General features: G+C 34.3%; 1 long non-coding RNA gene across 1 annotated transcript in view; it reads left to right on the plus strand.

Moving 5' to 3' along the window:
• The window catches only part of LOC116881031, an 877,038-nt gene that overhangs the window by 264,516 nt on the left and 585,783 nt on the right, over positions 1 to 26,739 (plus strand). Inside the window, exon 2 of the long non-coding RNA XR_004385327.1 lies at positions 6,689 to 6,743. This is a non-coding gene — a long non-coding RNA (uncharacterized LOC116881031). The remainder of the gene's footprint in view (positions 1 to 6,688; positions 6,744 to 26,739) is intronic.

Below are 26,739 nucleotides of genomic sequence, written 5' to 3' on the forward strand. Positions count from 1 at the left end.
AGAGCAGTTTTAGGTTCATAGCAAAATTGAGTGGAAAGTACACAGTTTTCCTATGTATCCCCTATCACCACATATTTACTCTTTTTCACGTATTCAATCATATATTAATCTTCCAATTAAGGACTCATTCTGATGACACTAAAAATATTTAGGGACATGGAAACAAATCTACAATGCATCAGAAAGGTATATGTATGTGTGTGTATATGTGTTTGTGCATATTCCTATTTAGTAATTTGTTTATTCAGAAATAATTGATGGAGATATAGACCATAATGTTAACTGGGATGATTTATTCTTGGGGACTGGAATTAGAGCTGGAAAATATGTGTATGTGACTGCATGAATGTGTGGTTGTGTGTTCACACATTTGTGTGGATATATACGTATGTATATTTATTCTTTTTCATATTTGTGTTTTCATTTCACTCATTATTAGAAACAATAAGATTTTTAAAATAAAGAATTAATGTACCACATGATATGTAAATGAAAGAGATAAAGTACTTTTTTTTTGATGGCATATGCTAAAGGTAAATTTTTAATACAAGGATAACAAGTTATATCCCACATGATGTAAGTGATCAGGGTATATTATTAAGAAGGACTCAGTGGCCATATCCTTGCTCAGAGTGAAAGGATTTTGACTCAGAGGTAATGAATGCCATACATGGTATCAAATAAGTGTTTAGCAATTGTAGTATATATTCATCATCCTTTTTTAAGTCATTAGAGTTCTATTTTATAACTCTAAACACTATCTTCTGACATCCATTTTACCTAATTAAATGGTACTCTTTCAAACTAGGTAAAAACATTCAAGTTAAGAAAGTGGGTTATAGACATATATGATTTGTGATTTTAGATCATTTACAATTAGAAGCTCAGATCTTTTTTTTTTTTAATTTTACTTATTTTGTTTTAGACAGTGTACAGAGAGGGGAAGGGCAGAGGAAGAGGGAGTGTTTCTCAAGCAGACTCAGTACTGCTCATGGATCCCAACACAAGTCTGGATCTCACAACACAGAGATCATTACCTGAGCCGAAACCAAGAGTCAGATGCTTAATTGACTGAGACACCCAGGCGCCCCAGAAGTTTAGATCTTAATATTGCCTCATAAAAAGTGGGAAAAAAAAATGCCTAGAGGAAAAACAAAGGGTACTCATGAAAAGCAGCATTGGTCTGGACTAGCCCTAAGGAAAGGCAGTGGAGCCTGGAGGTAGGCAAGAACAAGGAAAAAGAGCAGAAATTAACTGGGTGATAGTGCTATGTATGTGGCTCTTGAAAGTAAGAATTATCAAAGATTGATAGGGTGTGTATGAGCTATAGTGAGGAGAGAGAGAATTATCTTTTCCCCATGGCCTAGGAATTTGCCACAGGGCAATTAAAAATCTTTAAACATTTGCTTTATCTTAACGACATCACAACTCTGCAGCACATGCCAGTACAAGATTTCAAACAAATTGATAATCAAATAAGACAGATGGACAGATTCAAGATCAGTCAGAATTGAGCAGTTGCCGTAAGGCCTACATAGGAACACGACTTCTATGGAATTCCAGTACCTCTCCATTTCAGTCCATATCTGTGCCTCCTTTTCTACTATTGACTTCAGTGGATATAACCCAAGCTCAGGAAAGCAGGATGCTCCCACCCTCCTCCTTACCAGTCAGTCTACAGACAAGGGGAAAAGATGCTCTCAGATGATTTCTCCAACTCTAATGACACTGAACGTAAAATGGAAAAGGATAATGGAATTTGTTTTTCAACCTACCTACTCATATGTATTTTATTTTCTGGAATTCTAATATCACTTGCATCTTAGAATAATACCGAATCTTATAAAACTATAGCATATGTAGTTCATGGCATATTAGCTAAATTTCTATCATACATTTTTATATTTTTCCAGTCTTTATTTTGTTTTCCACATATTTTATACACTGTTTTGCTATTTTTAAACATTCTGAATCAGGCAATTGATTGATTCATTAATGCATTTAAAACACAAATTTAGTCCTCATAATGAGCCAGGTATTGTGTTAAATCCTGGGGAGAATAAGGTCAATAGACATATTTTACACTCAAGAAGCACAAGTTCTTGTTTCTGATGATGTTAACTGAGAGCTAGGGAATGGATTTTGTTTCTAATTTGTATTTTCATAATTTTGTTCATGAAATGCTTCTAATTTTCATATTGAAACATTTATTTCAGCATTTTGATCTTAGGATAATACTATTTTGTTCTTTAAAATGCTGTCATTGATCCTAAAGTTTAATATTGTAGTTTGTGTATAATTCCTTAAATTTAATATAGTTTTCAATCATACATTATATGTTAATTAATTGAATTTAAATTTAAAAATGGAAAGAAATGGGGCATCTGTGTGGACTAGTCTGTTAAGCATCTGCCTTTGGCTCAGGTCATGATCCAGGTGTCCTGGGATCAAGCCCCATCTCAGACTCCTTGCTCAGCAGGGAGTCTGCTTCTCTCTTGCCTTTGCCCCTATTTATGCTCTCTCTGTTTGTCTCTCTCTTAAATAAATAAATAAAATCTTTTTAAAAACATGGAAAAAAATTTTTAAATAAGTAAATTTAATACAGTTTAACATCAGACATAAAAGATATTTAAGATATTCTATATATAAATATAATATAGATATTCTATATATAATATAGTATGTATAATATATAATATGTAATATAATATTCTATATATAAATAGTATATAATATAGTATATTAATATAATATAGTATAATTATAAATCATAATTATATATATTAAATATAAATATAGATAAATATAAGTATAAAATCATATTATATATAATTATATATTATATATTATTATATATAATATAGTATATTATATATACTATATTATATTATAGTAATATTTGTGATGAGTTTCCTTATGCAAAAAATAGTTATTGAACACTTATGAGACAGAAACTCTGGTAGGTGATTAAGGTACAATTAAGGTAGGTGATCAGTGTACAAATAGATTAGTCTTTCTTTAGCCTTTGCAAAGCTTTCTTTTGAAGAGAGGTTGGGAAAGGAAAATAAGGCTAAGAAACAGAAAATTAAATAACAGAAGTATAATAAATATGACATGAGTTTTATTGGGTGTAACATAGTAACCTAACATAAATATCTAACATAAATATGGGCAACAGGGAAGACATGGCACCAGGGATTTTTTCTTGTGTTTCTGACTTTTGTTATTTAAATGGAAAAGATACTTAATTTTAAAACAGTCATATCGTATATATCCTTGTGCCTTTTGAAGAATTGCATTTTTGTCATTTTTTCATTTAACGAAAATGTATTTAATCTATAGCAGGAAATGCAGTAGTAGGTAAATGCATAGTAGAGGAAAACACATGGTATAACTTAATGCAATTTACAACACAAAGGATTGCTTAAATTACCTTGATTTAGTCTATGAATGTCCCATATTCACTAGATAATTATACAGGCATATGTCAGAATTTATCATATAAAAATACTGCAGTGAAAGAAAAATAAGAATAAACAAAATTATACTTTAGATAAGCATGTGTCTTTATTTGGGGACAGAATTTGTCTCTCTTTTTTTTTAAAGATTTTATTTATTTATTTAAGAGAGAGAGAGAATGAGAGAGAAGGCACAAGAGTGGGGAGTCAGAGGGAGAAGCAGACTCCCCGTGGAGCAGGGAGCCAGATATGGGACTAGATCCTGGGATTCCAGGATCATGACCTGAGCTGAAGGCAGCTGCTTAACCAACTGAGCCACCTAGGCACCCAAATTTGTCTCTTTTTATGTATTATTCAAATATTTTGTCTTGAATTACCTATCCTATGGTTTTTTAGCCTATAAATTAATGCTTATATTATTGTCTTGAAATACCTATCCTGTGGTTTTCTAGCCCATAAAGTGATGCTTATATGTATTTTTCTATTGCTTCAAGAATTCAGTAATAATCATCCTTCCTACTATGTTGATGCCTTTGTCAAGTCTGATTGCATGCATATTTTTATTTTAAATGCATAGAAATAGGGAGAAAAAAGGTCAGTGGCAAAACTGACGTTTTTAGATTTTTGAGTGTTTATTTGCAAACATTGTAAATTTCTTGTATATTCTACTTGATTAAAAATGATGACTATAGGGGCGCCTGGGTGGCTCAATGGGTTAAAGCCTCTGCCTTAGGCTCAGGTCATGATCCCAGAGTCCTGGGATCCGGCCCCACATCGGGCTCACTGCTCAGCGGGGAGCCTGCTTCCTCCTCTATCTCTGCCTGCCTCTCTGTTTACTTGTGATCTCTATCTGTCAAATAAATAAAAATAAAATCTTTAAAAAAAAATGATGACTATATTCTTGAATAAACAAAGTAAATAAATAAAGAGAACTTGTCACCTATAAGTGACAGAATACAATTTCAAGGGCACACTCATGATGTGAACAGAAGTCAGTATGATCTGATTGTCTCCCAATGAAATGCATGTGAAGTCCATACTAATTAGCTTGTAAATCAGACTAATACTTAAGTTTATTTGGGTCAGAAAGACTACCTACTGTCAAGCAATCAAGTACTACCCCTTTAATTGCAATTTATTCCAACAACCACAATTTATTGATCCTAGTATACACTTATGCCACAGCAGTATCATTATTTGACTTTATTTTAACAGCTTCAAAAGGTTAGAAAGTTAGAAACCACTGTGAAAGAAACCATTAAAAAGTTGAGTTGCTGACATTGCTTTACACTCTGTGCCAAGCAATGTTCACTATATATGGGAAAGTATTAAAAGTTAAAATAAAAAGGAACTTATATTCATTGGCACATCATATGAACTAGTACTTTCTTGAACTGAATATTACTTAATAATCAAAAAACACACAGACAAAAACAAGGAGGATCAATATTTTGATTTGCATTTTACCGATAAGCTGCAGCTTGAAGACCTTAAGTACATTTGCCAGAACTATGATGTTAAAATATTAAAACCATCTTTCTGACTCCAAAGCACATGTTGAATTTCTTGCATGATTTCTGGCACAATTTTTGTACATTGTTCTATGATATTGTGGTCAACCTGAAACACTCTAAGTGATATTGAGAAAGTGTAGAGATAGTTTATTCACATGAGTTTTGTACCCAGGATAGGCTTTAAAACACAAAACATCAATATCTGATTAGCCGTTAATATATGTGTTAGCCGTTATAAGCCAATACATGCTATTTATTTATTTATTTATTTAAACATTAGAGTTGTGAAATTTTCACTTTGGAATTTACAGCTAATTAGACAATACATGGTAAAATAACTTTTGTAGCATCAAATAATATTTAGAAAATATTCATTGGATATAAAGAGTGGTTTAAAGTTTGGCATTTCTTCCCCTCTCCACCCCAAAATTAAAAGGTCACCTGACTTAATATTTAACAATTAAAAATTGTATATATTTAAATTATAGAGCTTGATTATTTGATATATGTGTATGCTGACATATTCACCACAATCAAGCTGGGTAACAGCCCTCACCTCATATAGTTAGCATGTGCATGTGTGTGTTTTGAGAATGCTTAAGATCTACCCTTTCAGCTAATTTCAAGTTTATTTTTTTTCAAAGATTGTATTTATTTATTTGACAGAGAGAGAGAGACAGTGAGCGAGGGAATACAAGCAGGGGAGGCGGGAGAGGGAGAAGCAGGCTTCCCACAGAGCAGGGAATTGGATGTGGGGCTCAATCCCAGGACCTAGGATCATGACCTAAGCCGAAGGCAGACGCTTAACAACTGAGCCACCCAGGTGCCCCTAATTTCAAGTTTATAATACAGTATTGTTATCTACAGTCACGTTGTTGTATATTAGATCTCTAAACATTATTTAGATTGCATAATGAAAACTGTGTATCCCTGGACCAGCATCTCCCATATTCCACTCCCTGATAATGACCCTTCTATTCACCATCTCTGAATTTTTTACTCTATGCAGTACTCGTCTTTCTGTATCTAGCTTATTTCACTGAGATATTGTCATCAGATTCGTCATGTTGTCACAAATGGAAAGATTTCCTCCTCTTTTTAAGGCTGACTAATATTCCCCCCCATGTTTGTTTGTGTGTGCTTGTGCACACCCACACATATGTGTGTGTAATCGTATTTTCTTTATCCATTCATCAGTAAACAGACATTTGGGAACATAAATTGGCACAGCAATTATAGAAGACATTATGGAAGTTCCTCAAAAAAATGAACTACTTTATGATCCAGCAATCCAACTTCTGGATATATATCCAGAGTATTTGTAATCAGTATCTTGAAGAGATATCTGTATTATTGACAAGCAAAAATAGGGAAACAACTTAAATTGTTACTCAATGGATGAATGGATAAAGTGTGTAATTTTATACATACATTCTGAGTAGGCCTGAGTTGGCTGATTACCTATCAGAATTCTTCGTTCACCCTCTGTAAATCCTTAACTAGATTTAAGCCAGACATAGTCTAGTCTACAGGAAGGGACTGAAAGGTGGAAGTCCTAAATTTCTTCTTTGTATCATCCAGAGTAGGTCTGAATTTAATGCTTCCAGTTTAGTCACTTTCATAAAATTTTATTCATAGAATAAATAAGCCAATAAATTGTGAAATGTTAATGAAATTAGAAATCACGGATCTAGTCCAATGTCCTCATTTTTGCAGGTGAAGAAATGGAGAATCAAAGAAGTAAAGGACCTGTCTCAAAGTGACACTGCTAGTAAGTAATGTCTTGTAGATCTAGAATCAGATCTCAGACTGTTTGACCTGGATTCTAACCATTGCAGAATGATTTCTCATTTTAGGCACAATGTTGAAAACTCTGAGTAAAACTGTTTCTGTCCTTGTTTAGACCACACCCGGTCAGTGGCATTAGTTACATGCCACCTGTGTCAACTCTGTCACACATTCAGAAGATACTTAAAAAGTGAGGTATTGATGTTCTTTTTAAAGAAGAAACAGTGTAACTCATGAGATGGTATAGCAAAAGAAAAAAACTGGAATTCATCCTAAAACTTTCCATGTCCAAAGTGCTTAATATAAATCTTCCAATTTAATCTTCACAAATATATTGTAATAGAGATGGTTTTATCCCTATTTTAGAAATAAACTAAGGCTCTAATGCGGTTGATAGTTTGCTCAAGTACATAGAGCTGTTCAACGTCAGAGCTAATTTCAAATCTAAATCTCTCTGACTCTAAAGATGTCCACTCTTGCACTATACAATTCTGTATTTAAGCGGAAAACAAATAAAGGCACTGATCAATACAAATAGTACGTAATTCCAAGCTCGTATGATATAACTGGTTGTATAATATACTACATAGTTCAGGGCTAACAGAAAATTAAATAGTGCAAGATCAGCTGGGGTTGATACTGTAAAAAGATTGATATGCTCTTACTACTGACTCCCATCTAGCAATGCTTTGAAAGCTTGCTGCTAAAAAGACATTGTATATAATGATATTTGTGAATGAGTAGGAAAATACTGGCAACACATCTATAATGACACTACTGGTGGAGATTGATAACTTGTCAAGATACAGTGGAATGTGGGTTTCAAAGAGGGAAGGTTTACTTTCACTGTTGGGATATGAAAGAATTGCTGACCAAAGCACATGAATTTTGAGGTGGATGGGATGTAGACATGTGGAGTTAGATAAAATCATTTTCCTCCAAGAGGAGAATATGAGAAGCCCGGAGGTGGAAATAATTAGAGACATGTGCCAATAGGGTATAAGCTAAAATCCTAGAAAATGATAAGGAAGACTGAGACGTTAGGACCGAGATTCATTGGTGGAAGTCTTTGAAGCCTGGTTTTTAAAAAATATATATTTTACTATATAATCCATAAGTAGTCATTGAAGGTATTGGACTTTTGTTATTATTTTTGTTTGCTTGTATAGTCAGAGCTCTATCTTGGGGAAAAAAATGTGAGAGCCTTATGATGGATAGACTACATGGGTGAAAAATTAGAAGTGAGCAGACCAAATGGGGGGGGGTGAAAATATGAGGGTGACTATCCATACTTACTGTTCAGCTGTTAAAGATAATAAGACACTGCCTCTCCCTGGTAGCTATAATCGCTCAGATTTCTATAGTAACTTTGAAGGGGAAGTGTTACTGATTATACCATATCTTCAGGCAATTTTCCCTCAAAGAAACAAAATTCCACAGATTCAATATTCATTTTCCTCCCAATTGCCCTTTTTCTTGATATTTGTTGAATGAATAAATAGGTCCCTTTTCAATCTACATATCTACCTTGAAAATTCCCATCATGTAAGGGAGAATATAGATGTCATGAGATTTTTTTTTCCAATTTCTTTATTATAATTATCATTATTATCGTCATTATCATCATCATGATGATCCTGGAACCCTAACTCTTCCTAGAGTAGTCTTTCTCAGTGAAAATGTTTCCATGTGCTTTGAGGATCCCTGTTTCCCTAAAATTTTCAATCAGTAAATTGTACTGATTGTTTACAGCAATCAGTAAATAGATTCCTGTTTACCTAAAATTTGTACTTCAGATGAAGGAAGGGAAAAAGTAAGGGATACTTGTTTATCTCCTGAGTAGTATAAACAAAATGTTATCCTAAAGCATTTTTCAGGGATAACAAAGGAGCAACAACAATGAAAAAACCTCTATGCAAATTTCAAATCCTTTAGCTTCTTAAAGGTCAACTGCTTGGTTTTAACACTGGAACTGAGAGGAAAGAGCCCTGAAAGCTCTCTGCTTTTGCAGTGAATAAACAACACAGGACAACTCCTGCTCTTAATGAGGATTCCACTTTAAACCTACACCACTCACCTAATTTTAGAAACTTTCTTCTTCCAGGAATCATATGCATCCCTAAATGAAACTGAACAGTACCAACCCAGTAGCCTGCTGCTTCCTAACTATGATCTCTCAAGTAATGGCAATTGCCCTCTGAACAATTTGTTTTCTTTTTGCTCAGTTGATTTCACACCCATGAAACTTTTTTCAGACATTTTTTTCTTTCTCATATTACTTTGTTGACCCTGGATCCTCTTTAAGAATGTGCTTCTTTGAATTTGTATTCATTTGCCTATAATCAATATTTCTGCTGAATGTATCCCCTTTATATTATATCTCTCTTCTGCTTTCTTAGAGACAGCACATATATTTTTATCTTATCCAGTTATGGGCTACCTCTCTCAAAGACAATGCCTTTGCCAGTAAAGATATTTTTGCCAAACTGATACATATTAACATTTCTGAACTTCTAAGAAAACAGCACTTTGATATAGGGACTATTCAAGTAAAATAAATATCTACATATCTATGTATCTATATATGGTTTGACATTTTGTTTGGCTGGGTATTTGTAATGAAAAGATGAGTTAAAGGAGTTTTGGGTGAGAAAGGTACATAGTACTCCACCTTCCTCTAGAGACAGAATAGGTCAGCCTTGTGAGGGTTTGTATGAGCACAGAATGAATACCCATGGCGCTGTGTCTGACACACAGGAAAATTATGTGTTGAGTGAATATGTGCATTATTGGCTTGTAACTGGCAGTCCTTTTGTCTGTTTCTTTGTCTATTTGTGAAAGTAGTCTAGCAGATCAGTTAAAGATTGCATTGGTATGGCTAGAAATCTAGAATTAGAATTGAGGCAGCTGTCTCAAGAATCAACCCTTTGTTTGCTTGAATGTCATTCATTAGCCAAAAAAGTGAGTTTGTGCAGAGACTCAACTGTCTCAGTTGAGTAGCCAATGGTGCTGAGAACTGGCAAGAAATGTGGTATTCTTGGCATTGTTTCCTGGTTATAACTATGGTAATGCTAGCAAGACCCAGTGGGATTCCATTTACAGTTTATTATTTATACATTCCAGATTGGGTCTTTGGGTTTAAAAAAAAAAATAGAGTGAGCTTCATATGATAGAGATGAAATTTACTTCATGGATTTTATTATCTGATGTAAATAAATGAAGGAAAGCATTTGTTTTGTTTTCCAAGAGGATAGATTAATAAACTCTATAGAACTATGTAAATTTTAAAGAAAAAAAAGGATTGTCGAAAACATGTTTTAATATAAAAAATAACATTATATTATGGGAGGTTGTTTGGCACAGAGATAAAGGCTACAGATTCTGGGGAAAATTAGTATGTGTAAAATAATGGATGCCACCATTTATTATTTGTATCACCTTGGAGAGGTTTTCAGATGTTTCTGTGCTTCATTTTCTTCCACTTTAAAAATGTACTTCATAGAGTTATTCTAAGTACTAAATAAGTTAATGCATGGAAAGTTTCTAACATGTAAGCAAAGTAAGCTTTGTTTTGAGTATTATTAAAGTTTGCTGATTTAGTTTATATTAATTACATCTGAAATTTTTGGTTTCTTGAACTTCCTGAATTATAATGGAAAAAAAATAAATCATGAGTCCATATATGAAGACTTTTTTTTTATATTTAAGTTTGCAAGAGCACAAATTCTATATGTTAAAATGTTATTAGTTTGCTTAGTACATATTCAGTTCAACTCTGCCTCATATTTTCCACATCAATTTCCTATTCAAATGCATAGTAAGTTGATAGATACTATTCTTTGGCACAAGTCTAAATCCACTTGGAATGTGACATTAAGAAAAGTAAGAATGCTGCTTTGGTAATTTATCTATATCTATAAACATATAAATCCATATATCTATTTCTATTTCTAACCCTAAATTTTTCAAGATCTTGTCATTAAATTTTATTTGGAATTTATAGTGAAATGCCTACACATATAATTTGATATTGTGGAGGAAATTATGTTTTACAAATTGACATTTATTAAATCGACTTAAATAATTTTAATATAATACTTCTGCCCTACACATGCACACATTTAATAAACCATATATGGACCACTAAGTTTTGAAACTATAAAATCGAAAAGAAAATATCGTTTATTAAAAGGAGTTCTATATTCTAGCAAATTTCACGATATGCCTATTTTTGCCAATGTTACACTTGGAAGCCAATTTACCTAGTCTGCTTTATCAAAAGCCTTCCTAACTGTTCTTGAATATAGATCCTCGCTACTCAAAACCTCCCAAGCAGTTTGTTATTTCTTCATTGCAAATCTGGAAATATCTCATCTCTGTGTCTATACAGGATGGCTTCCATAGAGATGGAAATTCCAAAGCACCAATTGTTCTTTTCAGTCTCCTTCTAATGCTACTTCCTTGATTTCATTGTTGGGATTCATCTCCCCTCCCATGATGCTTAGTGTCTTATTTCGGATACTGCTCTTAATCAACAACTGCTCTATCGTTATCTGCCAACTCTGTTTTGGCCAGCTGCTAATGAAAACAACACTCTCTTTTATTGTTTGTTTAGAAGTTTGTTTTATCGTTCCTTTTATTGTTTTCTTCATTGTGATTTTGTTCAATCTTTCATCATCTAGAACACATATAAAGATTGCCAAGATCTAATTTTCTTAACTGTGGTTGCACCCGTGCCCACCGACCCCAGTTCTTCTGTTAAATTCTTGCTTGTGACTGAATTTTGGCCAGGGGAACATAGACTAAGCTATATGTTCTACTTCCTGGTCCATGCAAACTTCCCATGCTTGATTCTCCTTGTTTTTTCCCCTCCAATGATGACTCTGGGAGCCATATAAAATCAAAAAGCATGTACAAAAATTATAAAAATCAAAAAGCATATAAAATCAAAAGGCATAAAAAAGTAAAAACACTTTTGGTTTTTGTTTCATTTTTCTGACCACTTACTAATCTCCTTCCATCCACACTCTGGGATTCAGTCTTGACTTTCACTTATTTTTGGCTTAATGTTGGCTAGTAATTCTATTATATCCAGTGAACATCACCAATACTAATTTTAGTTACGGACACACGCAGATTGGATAATGCCCCACTAGCCTTGTGCTGAGAGTTGCATTTGTTTATTTGAGCCTAACTGTTTATATTTCCATGGGCTTTTTTATATATAGTTTTGAGAAAGTTAGTTTGCTAGGAAGAGGGATCTAAATAATAATAAGCTCAAAAATTTTAAGTGACACTTTAACCAAATTGAGGCATGCGAAGTGAGGCTATTGGAAAGCAAAGGCACACTGAAACAAAAGTATTTGTGTGAGCAATTCAAAGAAGTTCCAGGTTCCTGGAAAAAGAGAAGTAATACTAGATAATTTTGTTAAAAAAAAAAAAAAAGAAAAGAAAAAGAAAGTTTGAAAACATTTTCTTCACAGGATGAGGGAGGGTTACCTTTTAAAATTTGATTCAATGTATAGGTATTTTGGCATATTATAAACTCTTTTCATAGTCTTTGTTAACTAAATTGATGAACAAATTCCAGATTTTCTCCAATCTTTAGTTTACACTTATTTTTGTGTACAATACTCAGCTTCAGCGCCTTGCCTTCCAAAACACACTATTTTTTTGGTGTGTGTACTGACCATATTTTCTCACCATATAAACTGTTCTGTTTAGAAATCCAGTATTTCATTTTTTATATGCTAAAGATGAAAATGAGGCAGACCTGGGTCAACTTTGAAATGATTTCTGTAACATTTGGTATAAAGAGGGATATTTTTTGTTGTAACAGAAAATATAAATATCATATTTAATTGCAGTAGTTCAAATGATGAGAAGGTAACAAGGCTCATTCAAGTGCCCAGATACAAGAGCTGATTACATGGTGTTTTGTTTTGGTGCAAATTAATGTTCAGAGACAGAGATTTGCCTTTGCCAATAATATTTAACACAGGTTCACTGCAGGAATGTCACATGCCAATAGCATGAAGGATAATGTTTCTTCATAAGCCAATAAGGATATAATACTCCAACCTAGTGTTAGATTAAGCACACTGTGGTTCCAGGCAAGGAGAAATGAAAGGAATGAAGTCCAGATTTAATTGAGGCATACCTTTATGTGAGTGGTACTCAGAAGAGGTGGCCAAACCACTTGGTAATTGACATCTGGCTGCAAGTGCAAAGGAAATAATCACCCTGTTACTGGAGCATGTTGCTAGAGAACAACAGCAAGACAGTGGTGTTGACAGGCAAGAAGATCTTCATGGGGCCCCTGGACAGCTTTCACCACTGCTTGTAAAAAAGTCACCTACACCGTGGTAGGAGCTAATTGCCCTACAGTCTTCACAGAGCCATTTTAGATCAGCAAAGTTTAGCTTTGCCCACACTGAACATTCTTGAGTTTTCCTCACAAAATCCATGATTATAGTCAAAATGTCCCCTTACTATAAATGCTTCTTCCTGTTTTCATTGCTAAACCTTCAGCTGAACCCCTCAGCAGCTGAACTACTGAGTTCTTATTGGTGAGAACAGATAAGATGATGACATCCTGACTCAATTTACTTCATTTTTATATCAAAACAGCCTAACTTCTAAAAACAACATTTTTTGGTCTTTGTCATAGATTAGTGGATTTGAAATCAGATCAAACCAATAAATAACACACAACAGTCCCAGAGACTTTGAGAGAGGAAACCTAAATTATGCAAGGGAAAGATTCAGACATTTATAACAGAGTTATGCTTCTTTCTATGATTTATTAGGAATAGCAAACTATTTCAGAGTAAACTTGACATAAAGAATGTAGAATTCCTATGGCAAATGAAATTCCATTGACCTAAGGGCAGACTGAATTAGAAGATAAATGATTTTAGCAAAATCTTTGCTGGGATTGAGTAATTTTCGTAGGTATCCTAGTGCATGCCATGGAAATGGCAGACCTTAATTAGGTAGACTAATATCCCTTCCTAAACTGTACCTTTTCTAATAGAAGTAAATATTATCTCTCTTCTAGCCTCTCCAAATCCCCACAACCTTCAAAAATGAAATTAGAAAACAGCAGATTCCACTTCATCCGGGCAGCCAATTAAACAGCCAAGGGTGTTTGCTTCTGTGTCCTTTTCAGAAACAATTGTATCATTAAATCGCTGAAATTGTGGTGTCAGCAGGAAATAGAGCAAATAGTTGCCAAAGGGAGAAAAAATATGAACAGTACAGCTACTTTGATGTCTTCCTGCCCTCCTTTCCAGTGTCTGTTGCTGAACAAGCTACAAACAAAATGTGAGGGAGCAAAGGCTTATGCGTGTGAGCCTGGGTGGTTGCAGCTCCCTTGCTGGGAGGCTTGCTCACTGGTTCCGCTCCCACTTGACACCTTAGGCAGACCCGACCGCACTAACTAATCAGTGTTTCAAAACACAACTCCCACTGTCCTGCCTCTGTTCCTCTCCAATTACTGATCACTCGTGGAATTTACTCTCTCATCTTCTTTAAAAGAAAAAATCATTCTTTTATTCATTCAACAGTTTCCTATGGAGCTTCCACCTTGTGCTAGTTAAGGATGTATCTGTGAACAAAATAGGCAAAATCGTGCCTTTAAGAAGATTACTTGGAGGTAGTAAAAACACAATAAAGTATATACATCATACATAAATCTGCAATTCTATTGTTAGGTCAGGGAAAAGAGTTGGACTGCCGTTTTTAATCAGGTAGTGAGAAGTTGGGGAAAAGGTGTTTCATGCTGTCCTCAGAGGCTCATGGCATAGCGGTTAGTAAACTAGACTCTTCTTGCCAGTTGGATAGGGTTCTTCATCCAGCTCTGTCACCTGTTAGTTGTATAACTTGAGAAACTTACTTTATTTCTCTGGGTTTCAGTTTCCCCATCTCTAAATTGAGGACCATGTTAATACCTATTGAATCATACTGTATATCAAGGATTTATAACATAAGTAGAACATGTTACACAGTGCACATAGCAAGAACATAGCAAATATGAGGTAAATTCGCTCCTTGATATGTTCTGAAAAGCGTGTACACCTCATTTTAGAGACATCTGTGTTTGAAAACTCAACGATATTTCTTTCCTCCTTGCTAATCTGAACCTCAGCTGTATGACCAGGAAAATTAAGATAATTCCTACCATTTAGGGGCATTGTCAGGATAATAAGAAGGTTCATATTTTATATTCATAGAGGATCCTTATAAATACCATGCTCTCTTTTCTTCTAGACTTGGTTAAAATGCTTTGACCTATTCTCATATTATCTCAGCTAGTGAAAATCTTAAATCTCCTGGTATCACTCATGGTATTTATTACATACTAGCTTGTGCTGTCTTGGATTTCCTCCCTTCTAAAACATCGTGGATAATTAGGAGCACACTGTTGTTTTAATAGCAGCTTTTGAAGGGGAGAAAAGAAACTCTCCCACATTAAAATACACCTATCAATTATATGATGTCCCCTGATGTTAAAGTGATTTAAATATGAAAAAAAAGTAAATTCAGAATCGAGGAAATGTGTGTTATTTTATGTTTATGTCTAATTGCTGCTACTGTGTGATTAACTACTCAGGAACTCTATAATTCTTTGTATCCTTCCCTTTGCTTAACCCAATGCCTTGCACAATAAAAGAACTCAATGAATATTTCCTAGATGATTGAATGGTTGACTGCATAATTCCCCACACAAACAAATTGATTTAAGGTTATCCATGTCAAGTGAAAGTGGATCTTGGTCTTTCAAGTAGGGGGTATTTCTTAATTCAAAACTGGATAGAGAACAAAAGCATATAGTAAGGAAATTTTTTAAAAGCAATATGCTTTAAGAGCATTTGAATGTTTATTTCTGTTGATCTTATGATTGGTTAGGACTCCTTTTGAGCATAAGTTAGAGAAGCTCAATCGGACTGATGTTAGTAATAAAGCAGGGGTGGTTTCCATAAACAGGCAGGGTACTAGAAGCAGCGTAAAGAAATCAAGAGCAGGGATGCAATGCAACTCGGATTGTTCCACTTCGGACACCCTTTGTGCGTCCTCTCTTGCTGCTAATGAACCACTCCTAGCTGAGGGCCATCAGGCAGTCTGCAGCAGGCATACAGACAAAACGCAGAGCTGATTCTGCTCTGCATTGTCAGATTCTCAGCTGGAAGACTTCAACAGCAGAGGATAATTCAAATAGGGGCTGTCCCCTCTTCTTTAAACCTTCATGGACAGCCAACTTCAGGATGGTCAGGTTGCTGCTAATAGTCTTCTCAAGGTCCTTAAGGCTTCTCTCACTGCTGTGTAGAAAGCCAATACCACATGGTTTAGGTTTTTGTTGTGACAGCACTGACTTTCTTCTATATTAATGTGTGTGTGTTACCAGTTAGTGTTTGGTCAGAGAAGCAGAATCATTATCATGCTAAGGAATAAGGGATTTATTACAGGGATCTTAAGGAATTATGGGAGCTTATGGGGACATTTCCACTAGGCTGTTGCCTCTGTATCTGACGTTGAGCCTAAAGTTGCTGTAAGTTGGTTGGGTTATTAGTTAGGTGACTGTGAAGTGGAAGAGACAAGGACAAACTAGGACTCATGAAGGTGAGCTGGGACTCCTTTCTGTCTCTCACCACCACCAATGCTGATGGTGCAGATGACCTATAGAAGAAGTAAGCAAACTTCATCAAAGAGCCACATGTACATTTAACCCCAACTCAGAGAAGCTGGAGGAGGGGAATCAGTGGAAGCTCCAGGAGTTGCCTGCCTCCATGCTGCCCTGTTCTGGTAAGGGAAGTCAGCAGGCTGGGGCATGTACAAGCTGCCCCAGAGCCTGACATCTTACCTACACCTTTAAGGAGAAGAATATCTATCACTTCTCTATTTGCCCAATCACGTACAAAATTCACTTGTGGCCTAACTGGAAACCATTGTTGGACAGGAAAAATTTTCTTCTATGATTCAAGACTCTTTTGGCTGGTCTAAGAATTAATCTTACATGAGGTAGATTAGCAAGAGGACATCAAATTTAATTACACAAGTCTTTCATAGTATAAGGCCCACAGGAAGTCAGGCAACTGAGGCTTTTATGCCAACGGAGCTAAAGAGAAGTGGGTAGGTGCCTGGGACTTCTAAGAGAAGGGAAACAATTCACAGGAAGATTTGGTAAACAAATGTCTGTTGGGCCATACAGAAACGATGGGACATAGGGAGGAATTTTAACAGATTTTGCTAGGCGTCTCCCTGTTCATATTACCCTGCAGTTATCTGTGATGATAGCTCTCTTTCTGGAACAAGTCCTTTATCTAAATTCATTGTTAGGGGAAAGATCAAAAGTTCTTTCTCAGTCTTATGTTTCTTAAAAATAATCAGCCTCATATAATCCACATACTAAAGAAAGACATTTTGAAGTGCATTTTGTTCCCCTACACCATACAAGGGATAAAATTATGAGAAACAGTCCCAGCTCTTCTAAGTTGATGCAATAAAAGGCATCCCAAGCAATGTGTATCAAAAACCTTGAAAATATTTATTTCCATTGACTATATGATAAGCTATTGAAGTTATAGAAACCCAATCTGGACAAATGAACAAAACAAAACCCGATTGTTTTAAAGAGGTTTCTGAGGACTTCCATCTATCTGACATTTTGCCATAACAAAGTTGAAAGAGAATGGGGTATAAAACAAAAAGGAGCTGTCTTCTGCTTTTTAAGTTCTAATAAGTTGAACGTCTATCTTCATATTACCTCTCTCCCTATTGTAATTAAGTAATAATTCATTTTCTGTGTAGCAGTGAATTTTTCCTTATACTTAGACCAGAACTTACAGAGCAAGTAATCAGGTTTTTTCAAGCATAACATTTTAAAGCCTTTCCTCCAGCAAGTCATTCCAAGTCACATAGGAAAATTCTCTTGACAGTAGCTATGTTGACTTGATTCCAAGACATAAAGAGAACTTATATTAGATAATTTTTCTTCTTCTCTACGCACTTGTCTAAGTTACTAACAAGTGTCTCTGGGCAGAGACAAGTTTGTATAGGTATGTGTGTTTGTGTATATGCATATCTGTGTGTGATGCAAATTTTATTTTATTTTTATTTTCTTAAAGATTTTATTTATTTATTTGAGAGAGAGCACAAGCAGGGGGAGGGGTAGAGGGAGAAGCAGACTCCCTGCTGAGCAAGGAGCCTCATGCAGGGCTCCATTGTAGTACCCCAGAATCATGAACTGAGCTGAAGGCAGATGCTTAACCCACTGAGTCACCCAGGCACCCCTCGTGTGATGTACATTTTAAAAAATGAGATTCTTTTACTCTCAAATCTTGAAAAATTTTGTAAAAGTCTTCTCTTACTCTCTTCTTCCCTACACCTCTCTGTTTTTTAGTTCTAGCAAATATCAGGTGTAATTCAATAGTATTCATCATGAATACACAAAAATGAAAAGTTTGTCTTTGAGTTTGTTTCAGTAACTATTAGGATAGTGTTCTGGAATGGTTCCAGGCCACTGATTAAAATGTTTGGCTCTCAGTATTTCTTAGGATTTCTAATGTATACTTGTTTTTGTTTTTTGTTTGTTTGTTTTGTTTTTGTTTTTCCCCCTAGTCTGTGTAGGACCAAATAAATAAAGTGTTTCTTTTGCTGAGGTTTGTTTTTTTTTTTTTTTTTAAAGATTTTATTTAATTGGAGAGAGAGGGAGGTAGAGAGCAGGGGAAGGGCAGAAGAAGAGGCAAGAGAGAATCTGAAGCAGATTTGTGCTGAGTATGGAGCCCAGTGTAGGGCGTGATGTCACCTCCACGAGATCATGACCTGACCTGAAACCAAGAGCCAGGCACTTAATGCACTAAGTCACCAGGTGCCCTTAGGGTGGTTTTGCTTTTAAAATGGTAGCTAATCTGCAGAGACAGAAAGCTTATGTAGGAAACTGTAGATGTCTTTTACATTTCTTGTCCATCTTAACCTAGTGGCAGGGAATTTTTATAATCAAAATTCTAGAAATTATGGCAACAGTGTAATATGTTCCTTATGGCAAGGACTTGAGTCATTCTTCCAAAAGATATCAGAGAGTGGGGTTGGGTGTTTTCAGGAGCCCTGAGACCATCACACAGTCTTCATAACAGGGCCTCTTGACAAGGTTGGTATTGGTTTGAGCCCTAGATGGTGATATATTGACATGAAGAACAGGAAAAAGATTGATCACTTCCTTGTATATCTTTTCTCAGGAGGTTTGGAAAGGGGAAAATTAGTTTCAAATAATATACATTGTAAATCTCCTAAGGTTTTGCCAATGGAATGTTTTCCTCTCCTTCGAGCTTTAAGATATGCTTTAATACATAGTCACCTTATGCCAGAACTCTAGATTTTGTTATATTTGCCCAGCAAGTGGTCTTTGGACCCATTGTCATGATATAGAATATTCCAGGGATTAATGCAAAACTGGGAGTTAATTTCATTAAATCTACCTAGCATACAAATTTAAGACCTCAAAATAACTCCAGTTATTACAAACAATTAAGATATGATAGAGAATATAATGCAAACATGTGAACATTTTATAAACACTTCTCTCACAGCCATGAGTTAGCTTACTGAGTGTTGAGTGATCTGGCTGTTTTCTTCAGATAAATCAACTTTCCTGATAATATTACTTTATTTTAGGAGGAAGAATCATGTTCATTCTTTAAAAACCCAAAAGTGTCTTTGATCTCATTCACCTACTCGGCTCTAAAAATTAGGTAATAGTAATATGTTATTATTAGATATATATATCTTAGTAATATTTATATAACATATGCAATGTATGCAATATATACATATGTGCATGTCTGTTTGTTTTCAGTGCCTACCGAATTGCCTAGGAGAGAATCAGTAACTGACCAAATTAAACATTCTCTATAACCATCACAAAACTCTGAACATAAGTTTGTCAGTTGTGTGCAGATATTTCATACCAGAGTGCTTATTGTTTTGAACTCCCATAACTATATTGTATTCTAAAGAAATTTTAGATTTTAAGGAATTGCATTATAGATCTCATTTATTGATATTCCAGTTATAATCTTAAATGGGAAATTGGTCTGAATATTTTAAAATAAAAAGCAACTTAATATAGACTGCATATTTGTATTTATAAATGGAAATATATACATATAAATAATACATATATATACATATATATATGAATGAAAGTGATTTTCATTGCTAAATTTGCAAATGATTTTCTTCTTCATACATTTCTACATTTCCTAAACTTTCAAAAGTTGTTATGTTTTACTTTATAATTAGTTTGCTAATAAAACCAAAATGTGAGACAACTGGAAAATAAAAAGTAGATGGAAAGTAAGTTTTGAATTCTATTAAAGAGTGGATATAAACAAAGCCAGCCTGAGCTGAAGTAGTTTCAGTAACGTGAAGTTGTATCTGTAAGGATTAGTATATAAGTCAATAAGTGAAAATTTGGGCTTTACAAAGAAATTTATTTCTTTAATACCAGGACCTCAATACTATGGTTGAAAACTGGTTTTCTGAAAGACAAATATTGAGACCTGAAGCAGCATCAACCCATCTATAGCATACCATTGGGAATTCTCCTCTGAAATTTTACAATAATAACAAAAATTCAACTTTTGGAATTTGGCCTTATTAACGTATTTAATACTATCCCATATATTTTCATTATTTTATTTCAAAGCTCTCTATTGTGAGGGTACTTTGAACTTTGTTTAATTAATAAATCAATTTATTCACAAATAGACCATCAAATAAACGCCTTACAAATGTAAGTAAATTGCCAACTTAGCCTACAGAGCCTTAACCTTGGACATCAGCATTTTACAGAATTACTTGCAGCTTTTTATTAAGGTACACAAAAATTGCTGAATCTAGCTGACAGGTTTCCTTATTTGGACTAAGATTTTTGAAAATTCTCCAGTCTAACATGGTAGATTGCTTTTTAGTTGTGCTTTTTGCTTTAGCTTAGAGAAATGAAGAAATTTAAAGAACGAGAAGACAGATATCTACCCTAGAAGTAATCAGTGGATCAAAATCTAGGCTTGGATAAATTTTCTTTTTGAGTATTTTTTCTGATACCTTCTTCAATGTGAAAATGAAATTACCTGAAGGCAGTTTCCATTTTTTGCTTGAAAAACTATTACATAGTAGTTTGTAGATTTCATATTTGCTTTTCCTAGTTAATACCAAGAAAAATATATTTAATATTTTATGAGAGTGGTACTATATGTCAATAATATATCTAATGATCAATTTTTTTATCCAGCTCAAATTCTTCCTTTAATCATTATTCTGAAAAATCAAGCAAGAGTTAACTAATTATTATTAAATGTGACATTAATTTCATAGATTGAGAAAAATTTATTCAGCTTGGAGTTTTATTATTTGGTGTATTTTAAAAGATAAGGATTTTTCAGGGTCTCATTACTTTGCCTTGAGTTTCTTATAATAAAGTTTTCAAAGTAGCAAAGAATTTAAGCAACATAAAAATAAATCAAAGGCATCGTTCAGCAGTTTGCAGTTCCCATTTAGTGATACCTCTCTCTCTCTTTTTAAATAATGGTGTAAACCTAACTTAGTGTCGTTGATAAAGATAGGGTTAAAGACTGCATGTAATATTAAAAATAACAAAGTAGCATGCATTTACTCCAAATTCATCTCCCAAAGTAAAAGACAAAAAATATGGCCAGAATAGAGATTTAAGTGCTGCATAAATGTAACATAAACTTTCTTTTTTGATTATCTAATGTGTATTATCCCTGCTTCTCAAAATGTGTCTGGGAGTATTACTGACCGCATTAGCATCACCTGGGAGCTTGTTAGAAATTCAGAATCTCAGACCCCACTCCAGACCTACTGAATCATAACCTGCATTTCAACAAGACCCTCAAGTGATTTGATGCATATTCAAGAGCACTGCTCTAGAACACCTGTTTTGTTTTTGTTTTTTTGTTTTTTTTTCCATTTTACACTGTCTAATATCCTGGGAACAAGGAAAGGGTGCTTATTTGGAATCTAGAGTCATTCTGGCCTAAGTAACTACTTTATCACATAATATCTAAATGACATATCAGTTAACTAAGTTGAGTCTCCTTCAAAAAATGCATTGATAACAATACCCACTACAAAACATTGTTAGGAGCCTCATCTAATTACAAAAATGTATTTTGCATGTTGAGACTATAGATGTATTAGTATAATTTAAAATTCAGATTTGTCTTATTAAGTTAGATATTACACTGTCAAATTATTTCCAAGGTTTAGAGTAGACCACGTGCAAATTTCTGGTAGCAAATCTTGTAGGTAGTGAAGCATCAATATACTTCTAAAGCCTGAGAAACAAATGTTATGTTTTTTGAAAATCAAATAGTGGTCAGACAAAAAGTCATTGAGTGCTTCATTGAAGGCAAGGATTCCCAGAAAGGCTACCCTTGATCACAGAAAATTCTATCTCAGTAAATGTGCTCCTTTAGGGGAAATATGGGGATCTCGGAGAGATGTTTATAAAGCCATTGGAAGAAATGGGATTATCTGGTTGAAGACCCTAATCAGTTTAATCAACCATAGAACCAGAGGAATGACACTGTCTCAACAGAAACTCTGCATATCCATTTAATAGTGCTAATATTAACAATAATAACAGCTTACCTATTTATTGGCCCAGCAGAAAAAAAATACCTTGTCTTTGAGTTTTTTCTTGCAATGAAGTCATACCCACTTAATTTTCATTGATTACTTTTTGCATTAAAAATGAGTGGTATTTCCTAAACCTGACATGGTAAAAATCATTGCTTAAGCTACCATCAAGGAGACGTTGTAAGAGATTTTAAAAATTACTGGTATTTGTTTGAATGTTTTGTTTTTGTTTTTTTCAACTAAGAGAAGTGGTTACCAGGGTATCTAGTAACTAGATATTTTTCCAATAAGGGATTGTGTATTGATAAAATCCCTTCATGAATGCTGTATACTGTCTCTTTATAAAAGGGTCAATTTTCAGGTTTATAGGAGTGCTGTCATAGTTCATACCTAAAATTACATAAAAATACCTTCATGCCTAAAATTCTAGGAAAGTGAGAGATGAGGCATTATAATTTACCAAGAACTCAGTCTGTTAATAGAAAGATGCGAATCAATATATCTACCCATTTAAATGTTTCTAGTTCTGCTAACTTAATTCAGAGAAAAACAATCATCCGGTTTATTTTGAATTTCTCTTAAAAATTCATGCAAGTGCATTCTTAGGACTATTATTTTTCCTTAGAGAGTACATGTTCTTCTGATATGTTCCTCTAGATATAATCTTAAAATAAGTTTTTGGTGATAGCTGCACTGGTCACCTACAAATGTGTTCTCTCTGCTTCTTGGTGAACAGAATTCGTGTATGATATTCCTATATTTAAAAAAAAAAAAAAAGGAGGAGCACTCCAAGTCTGTAGGTATATTATCTCTCACCAAACAAAATATAAGATCAAGTCTAAATAGCTACTAATTAAACTTAACAGTTATTATCAGTATTAAATTTCCCATTTTAAAGTATCTTATCCCTCTTAATTTCTGTCCCTCTATCTTTGCCCAAATGCAGAAAGAACTGGAGTTTTTAGTTTTAAAGATTTTTAGTTTTAAAGATTTTAGTTTTAAAGATTTTTAGTTTTAAAGATTGTATTTATTTGACAGAGAGAGACACAGCAGGAGAGGGAACACAAGCATGGGGAGTAGGACCGGGAGAAGTAGGCTTCCCGCCAAGCAGGGAGCCCCATGTGGGGCTCGATCCCAGGACCCCCAGAGCATTACCTGAGCCTAAGGCAGCCGCTTAACAATTGAGCCACTCAGGCACCCCTTTACATTAGATTTTAAGTGAATAGCTAAAATGCTCATTTTAAAGCAATAGATTGCTTAGGAGTGAAAGCAACACTTTCGATAGCTTACACGAGATTGTGAATTAGGTAGGTTGCAGTTTTGTTTTTGTTTTTGTTTTTTAATAGAATCCTCATCCTATTCATGGTTACTTCCATTATTGAACACTTCTTCACATCATAATGGTTTTTCCCAGGCAACCACCTTAAGGAACACATACCAAAATTTTCCTACAAATGCCCACCAGGGGAATCCCTTCCCGAGAGTATAGCACTTGGATTTCTTCATCTTTCACAAGACTAATTGTGTCTATTTCTCAGTCCTCTAAAGTGTACCATTTTTTACTGAGTCTATTGGGTGAAATTTGAGATACTAAACCAAGTGAGAACAGTGTGCTGATTGATGTGTTTGTTGCCATCTTCCCTCATTTCAAATATATATGTGCTCTTTAACTATTTTCTGAATATTTTAACCCAAAGGGCATTCCCCAAAATGGGGATCACAAGTATAGTACACTGTAGTAGCTATAGTAGCAAAATTATAATGTTTGATGGTCAAAACTGATTTGGCATTTCTTTAATGAAAGCTCAATGGTAGACACAAATGAATAAGCTTGACTTGAGTATTTATTCTAAAATCATTGTTTATTCTAGGTTTGACAGATCAGCCTAGGACCATGGAGAAATTCTTACTTTATTTTTGAAATAGTACAATTTGAGTGTTAGCTTGTAACCTGACTCAGCCTGTAATGATGTCGTCCCGATACAGTTTATTTTATAACACATTTCAGCTCTCATTTGCTGTCCCCTGGTTTTCATCACTTTTATTTTACAAGCAGTTAGGATGTGCCAACATGGCATTATTTTATCATGCATAATCTTTTTTATGGGTCTGTCATGCATTAAACTGTGTGCAAGATGTTGATATTCGTGGTTGTGAAGAGCACTTGCTGGTCCTTCACAAACTGATCAGATATTTAATGCGGTTCTGGTTTGAGCTTGTTGGAAACAGTAATGTAATAATCCTCACACAGTTTGCTCAGAACATAAATTTTCCTCACTTCATCTTTTGATATGAATGTATTTTGAATTCCTGGGACTTAGTCTGTACCATACTACCATTTCTGTCATTATATTTAAGATTTCTGTTACATTAATATGCGTCTCTAGCTGATAAATCTATCTTCTTGGTTTTCTTGACACACTTATTTCAAAGTTAAAACATTTAAGAGAGCAAGGTGAATTAATCTTTAGGAAAATTTGGAATGTTTAACTTATGATATTGTGTAATGATTTTGCAATGAGCTTGTGAATGCCTTCAGAGTCAGCCATTTTATTCAGCTAGTTCTTAATTTGATCTCTCCGCCTACTTGGATGACAGTGTCAAACATAAATGTTCAGTAAGTAAATATCTTCCCCCCATTAATCCTTTTACATTATTTAATAAACAAGCAAATAAAATAGTTGCATCTGTTTAAATAAAGATTATGTCCCAGCCTACCTTCCCTCTACTGTTAAGCCCCTTCAGATTTCTCTGAATTGTTCTGATTTGAGGTGAAGTCTATACTCTGACAGTTTCCAACATTCTGTTTGGTCTTGTTCTATCATAGATGTAATCTTATTTCTCTTGTCTTCCAAACCATGTTAAGCTTCTCTCAGTTTCTTTGATGCCCTGCCTTTCTTTCAGGTTCTTTGTAATTTTGTTTTGTTTGTTGTTATTGTTGACTGCTGTTGACCCCGCTGTTGACTCTGCTTTTGTGATTCAACCTTTCGCTCAAACAATCCCCTCCCTAATCTTCATATTCCAGCTTAAATATTTTTGCCTCAGAAAGGTTTGTCTCTGCTTCTACAGATTCCATTACCATTTTCTGATATACACCTTTATAACAGTTGTTTTTTCTGTGGAGCAGTTATTGTAATTAATCGATTGCTTAATGATTATTAGTGAAAACTCCATCAGTTAACTAAAGGTGTTTGGGTGCTAAGGTCTTCTGTCTTGTATTCCACCTAATGTTTAAATTGTAGCCAATACTCTTTATGTAATTTGCTGAGTGAACAGACAGATGGAAGAACCTTCAAATAGATGTTCTAAATAGCTGTTTCTAAGAAGCCATAAAGAAATATATAATTTGCATTGTAACAATATTATTAAAGTAGAGGATCTCTGTGGGTTTTGGGTTGAATACCTTGGGTGATAGTAACCTGAGTTTCTGTGCTAATAAAAGAAATGTTACAATATCAAAAGATCCATGGGTTTCTGCATAAGGTGTCTACCAAGCACATGGCAATCCAGTCGCCTAAAAAAAAGAAATTATCTTAACTTTTAAAGGGGAAACACAGCCAAGCTTTGCTAAATTCTTGATCCTTATATTAATAAGGCTTAGTGTGATTAAGAGAGAGGATTTTCAAGCTTATGTAGTCAGCTGTTTTTTCCTCAGCTGTAGGCATTGCTGACTTAAGCAAGTCTGAGACATTATTTATCAATATTAAGTACAGAACTATTCAGTTGCTAGTTCTTTATAATGTAATGTACATGTGTAACTGGAACCATTATTTATAATTGAAGCTGATTTTTTAGACATCCCATGCTAAATAGCTACATTGAGATGTAAATTATTCTGTAAAAAGTCAAGAGTTTAGAACATAAAGCAGAAATCCATACTATGTAAAGATTTTAGAATCTCAATTGACAAGCTACTTACTGATCCACTAAAATGTCAGATAATGCATTTAGGCATTTTTATTACAATTTCCAAGGGAAATGACATTTGGTGGCTAGAAATAATTCCCTGGAAAATATATCTTTTAGGTTAGCACTGATTGAACTGATTAGGTTGATAATACTGTGAATTAAATTATAGGAGGAAGGAAAAAATGTCATTGCCAAATATTTCATCTAGAATCCCTATCTTCACATCCTTTGTTATGGTTCTGAGTTTTTGAGCATTTTTAGCTCTCTGCATCATGATCTCTCTGTAAGTATCATTTATTGTTACAAAATAGTTATTGCTATTGTAAAAAGAATGTAAAGGCATATTACCTAACAAATAGTAGATAAGTGGGTATACTTCTCACTCAATGTATATATAAACACTTCTTCAA

The sequence above is a fragment of the Lontra canadensis genome, unplaced genomic scaffold (genome assembly GCF_010015895.1).
Source record: "Lontra canadensis isolate GAN:19392208 unplaced genomic scaffold, GSC_riverotter_1.0 scaffold70, whole genome shotgun sequence".
Taxonomy (NCBI): domain Eukaryota; kingdom Metazoa; phylum Chordata; class Mammalia; order Carnivora; family Mustelidae; genus Lontra; species Lontra canadensis.